This window comes from Manacus candei, unplaced genomic scaffold (assembly GCF_025592945.1).
Source record: "Manacus candei isolate 608988 ecotype Guabito, Panama unplaced genomic scaffold, ASM2559294v1 h1tg000048l, whole genome shotgun sequence".
NCBI classification, from domain to species: Eukaryota; Metazoa; Chordata; class Aves; order Passeriformes; family Pipridae; genus Manacus; species Manacus candei.
Window position 1 is genome coordinate 7534212 of NW_026138096.1, and position 4446 is coordinate 7538657.

The following is a 4446-nucleotide window of genomic DNA, read 5'->3' on the forward strand; positions in this document are numbered from 1 at the left end:
CTGCCACTTGAAAAAGCCCATCGTTTAATATCTTCTTGATCTTCCAAGATGCAATGTTTGTGAAAAATGGCAATGCTCCTCCTTTCCTGGGCCTGGCCATCCTTTTCCCTATGCCATCCTTGTGCCTTCTCCCTCCTCAGCCCAGCCCTTTATCCTTGCACATCCCTTACCTCTGAAGCCTCTCAGCTCCTGTGGTGCCTTTGCTGGTTTCTTTCCTTCCATCCAGAGCATGCAGTCCACCACAGCCCAGCTGAATTTCAGTTATCTTTTGCACAACCTGAACTGAGAACTAGCTGGGGGATGTTTGGTGGATATGTAACATGGCAGCAGGTTTCCAAAGCTCAGTTAAAGAAAGCCATATTAAGGTTTTGTCTGACTCCTTGCAAAGCAGACAGTGAGGCTCCAGTGACTGCTGCTTACTTCAGCTCTGCTCTCCCCTCATGGGGAGGTCCACCACTGTCATCTGGAGCTCCTGGCCAGAGCAGAGTGATGTATGTGGTGTGATTATAGGTAAGGAGCATCACAGGGGCATGTCCAAAATGAGACCTTCAGCCCTGCCACATCTGAGTGGAAACGCTTGGGTTCTGAGTGTGGGTCAGACATGAAAGTGTGGTGACAGCTCCCAGAAGCAACAGCCCTGGCAGCTGCCAAGCACCAAAGGCAGCTGACTCACAATGTCCAGGCTCTGAAGAGTGAAGGAGTGATTGGTCCTTTCAGTTTTCATTCTGTTCTGAAACTGAAAGGGGAGGTTTGACTTTCTCCTCTGAGCAGGGCCATCACATGGTAGTGGAGGATGCTGTGATCCTGGGGTGCCATATTTCCTTTAATAAACTGAAGTCTTAAAAACTTGTGAAGTTTGAAAGCTCTGGTGAAATTTTCATAATGGTGATGTTGCTGTGTTGATTGCACTGGGCAAATTCAAAAAATGCAGTGACATCCCACGGCATCACAGCCCCGAGCAATGAACGCAGCCTGGCACCCTTCGGAAGCCAGAGCAGGGAAGAATCCATCCTGCCGTTGTGGATGGATAAAACTGGGCTGAAACACAGCTGGTGTGAGCCACCCTTGAGCTACCTGTGATCCTACATCCTCGGTGTTGGTGCTGAACTGCTGCCTCCGTGTCAGACAGCCCGTGTTGTGCATGTCTGTTTGTCCAGCTGGGACAGTGGGTGAGGACCCTCCCAGAATGAAACTGCTGTGCAAATACACACTCATGCCATTATCCTGCAGCTCACAAGCCAGTTTGAACTTGATTAAAAACAAAATGAGGGAAACCAATGCAGCAGGACCCAGGGAAGCAATGATGGGGATACAGGCAAGAGGTGCAGGAGTGGAGGAGCAGGGACTGGATGACAAGAGGTGTCTTCAGAGAGTGGGAACCTTCCATTCTGAAAAAAATGAGCCTTATAGTGAGAATCCTGACATTGCCCCATCAGTGATCCCAGCCAGCCATGGAAAAGAAGGAGGTTCCACATCCTCAAGGTAGACAGCTTTATGCTGGTCTGTCCTGAGGATGAATTCACTCCAAACTTGGGAGAGACACAAGCAGCTCCTTGCTCAACAGAGAACCAGTGCGGTTTCAGCTGCAGGAGGTGCCTCCTGGGCAGAGAGGAGTCAGACAAGCTAACCCTCCCCATGTTCGAGTTTTGCTCTTGGAGTTTTGCCCCACAAGGGAGCCAAAGGTGGATCAATGCTGAGGCTGCCCTGGGATGTTCAGAGGGCAGCAGAGCCACTCCATGGGTACACGGGCTGGCCCGGGGAGGTGGATGTTCTGTGCTGGCCCAGCCAAGGCAGGACCCTGAGATTAGCTCCGTTGGTTAAAGCCTGGTGCTGATAGTACCAAGGCTGTGGGTTTGATCCCCATGTGGGCCACTCACTTAAGAGCTGGACTCGATAATCCTTGTGGGTCCCTTCCAACTCAGAATATTCTGTTATTCTATGACGAGTGGGGTTTATCCCACAGTGTGCAGGAGAAAGCAAATGCACGCAGACCTCCAGTGGCCCTCCTGAGTACTACACGGCACTGTCGCTGCCACCCCAGGGACGGAGACCTCGCCTGGGGCATCTCTTCTTGCTCTGCTACTGCAAGTGGGTGAACGAGAGCTCATGCACAAAGTGAGGGGGCCTGTAGGAAAGCAAAGAAGTATGGGAGAGATACTCTTCCCCTCCCCGCTTCACTGGCCAGTGCCTCAAGGCTGAGGCTGCAGGTTGTGCTTCAGGTCTGGGCAAGGAAGACAGTGAGTGCAGTGCCTGTGCAGTGAAGCACTGCTTGTGTGCCACTGCCCCGTGGCACTGCTGTGCTGCCTTTCCTGTACTCAGTCTGACTTTTGGGGCCCAAAGCCTGCAGCTGGTGTAGGAGGGTGCTGTAGCCACAGAAAAACCTACGCAGTCCTAACTCATCTCAAAATTCGGCACAAAATGATTTAGATACCAAGGAGGTATCTTGTGTGGCTTCAACAAACAGGTTTTATAAGGGAAAAACCAAGAGCAGTGCTGAACACAAAAGGGAAGATCAGAGGATTTGAGTTCAAGGCTTAGTGTCTAATTTCAGCAAGTCCAAGTGAGGATTGAAGCCTGGTAAGAGAAACCTCCTTCCTGCTGTTCCCCATCCACCCGCTGGTGCTCCCTGGGGAATTGCTGCTGACTGCTTCAAAATTCAATTTCTGCACTAGCAGCAGCACGTTGGGCCTGGCAGTAATTGCTTTGCCAGACAACTGGCTGCTCATCACTGTCTGCATGCTGGGGGGCCGGAGTGGCTGGGAGGTGGTGCTGGGGCAGTGCCATCAGTCATAGGGCTGCAAGAAGCCCCTTGCTTTTGGGTCAGCACCCCCCTGCACTCAGCTGTGCCTCCATGAGTGGCACACCAAGGCTCAGGACTTGGTTCCTTGCTCTGAAGCATGGTGGTTTTGCTGAGAGTGGAGCCTTGAAGCAGCAGCACTGAGCCCACTGCCTTCCTTATCCCATCTCTTCCCATCCTACCTGGTCTCTGCTGCATCCTCCCAGTATACACTGGCATGCCCAACCTAATGGGAAAGCTTTTGGTGGTCCACAGGGTCCCTTGCTGATGCTCACCCTCTGCTGCTCCCTGACTACCCTGTGCTATTTCCAGCACATCTCTAGAAAATAGCTCACTCCCCCCAGCACAACTGGCTCTCTACAGCAGGGAGCAAACCTCAGCAGTTTACTAGAGGGATTCTGATTCTTATTTTAGTCTCCTATTTTAGCCTTCTTTTTCTTTTTATATTTGTTAACTTAATCCCTTTTACAGCTCTGGTAGCAAGATGCTGCCAGTGCAGCATTGCAGTGCCCACAGCCCCACTCCCTGCAACCTGATTCCTCGTCTTTCCCCCATGAGCCTCCTTTAATTTGGGCAATAAAAGATGCTCTAAGCTAAGCAGCTGCTTTTTATTACTATTATTATTTTTAAAGCTGCAAATATCACCCTCTCTTCAACTGCAGCAGAGAAGGTGAAATGGCAAATGTGAGGTTTGGGCATGCCTGGTCCAGGGTGGCAGCAGTGATGTTGTTTGGGACTGAAAACTGCAGAGTCCTAATATAAATCAAAACTGTGGGTTATATCCATTGCCTTGCATGTTGCTCCATCTCCATATCCCTCATTGCAAATGGCCCTTCCCAAGACCATGCTTTGCCATGAGATCTGCTTTGAATCTGTTGTGTGTGGAAATCTGGTCACCAGAAAATCTGTGTGTAACATCTGTGGGTCATCTCAGTTTCAGTGGATGGGAAGAGGGTGGTATGCTGTGGTCACATGAGTCTCTTTTCAGTTGTTTTAGCACATCAATGCGCTGGTACAATCAACCCAGATGACATCTGTTATTCCTGCAATGCCAGCTATGTATCATCTTGACTCATTTTCTATTAGATCCAGCTGTTCTGGCTGATATGCTATTGACCTTTTCAGCTGGTTCAGCACTTGGCTACCAGGAGGTCATTGGATGCCACTTTGAAATGGGCTCAATGCTTACAGTTATTCTGCTGGGATGAGGAGGAATTTCATCCACCTGTTTTGAGCATGAGCACCTTGAAAAGTCAGCTGACCCCTGCCTCCAACATGAGGTCACTGCCATATCTGCAGGCTTCAGGAAGCATCAATAAATCACTCTGGCCCTGAAGTTTCAGTAGTCTGTGTAGTCTGGAAAGCACAGCTCAGCAGCTCATGCCCCCCCTCTTGGGAACCACAGGTTCATATCGCAGCAGGACCGGGTCCTGACTTCAGCTTTGTTAGGTAGGAGGAGATGTCAGAGATACGTGTACTAAAAATACCTATTAAATATCATGTAGCAGCCCTGATCCTTGGGAAAGCATGGCCAGGGCTTAGGAAATGGGAGAGGACAAAAAGGCAGGGTGAGGGACTGACCAATACACATAATTGCGATACAGGAGATGGGAACTAAGCAGAGCATGAAATGTTGGGATGCAACATTT

At 50.2% G+C, this 4446-nt stretch overlaps 1 long non-coding RNA gene across 2 annotated transcripts; it reads left to right on the forward strand.

Moving 5' to 3' along the window:
• Positions 1-1691: 1691 nt before the first annotated feature.
• LOC127476142 (uncharacterized) lies at positions 1692-4091 on the forward strand. Of its 2 annotated transcripts, none has more exons than XR_007906478.1 (3): positions 1692-2088; positions 2465-2577; positions 3786-4091. It is a non-coding gene; the product is annotated as an uncharacterized LOC127476142 (long non-coding RNA). The 2 variants fall into 2 exon arrangements; XR_007906479.1 differs by having other exon boundaries at positions 3923-4091.
• The last annotated feature ends 355 nt before the right edge of the window (positions 4092-4446 follow it).